Source organism: Odontomachus brunneus, unplaced genomic scaffold (genome assembly GCF_010583005.1).
Source record: "Odontomachus brunneus isolate Ranch 3 - 2012 unplaced genomic scaffold, Obru_v1 Obru_scaffold_072, whole genome shotgun sequence".
Classification (NCBI taxonomy): domain Eukaryota; kingdom Metazoa; phylum Arthropoda; class Insecta; order Hymenoptera; family Formicidae; genus Odontomachus; species Odontomachus brunneus.
The window spans coordinates 303,477-303,738 of record NW_022639522.1 but is presented as its reverse complement, the minus strand read 5'-3'; positions in this window follow the sequence as shown (position 1 = coordinate 303,738).

Sequence of the window (262 nt, the reverse complement as noted above, 5' to 3'; positions counted from 1 at the left end):
TCGAAGAACTCCGTCACGATCAAGGAACGGAGTAAGAGGGAGAAGAGCGCTTTTGGCCGATAATGCTTGACCATGCGTGAGCGCGTGAAGCTCCTTCGAGAACAGTTCGGCTTGGACTTTCTTAATAATGAAGGTTCGCGCCTCCGAGCATTCGGCTGCCGTCAACGCGCGACCGCGCCCGCTAGCCTCCAGTCGGCAAGGATCTCGACGACGGCACGCGTTAGCAAAGCGAAAGATGTACGCGAGGACTCGAATGAGTTTG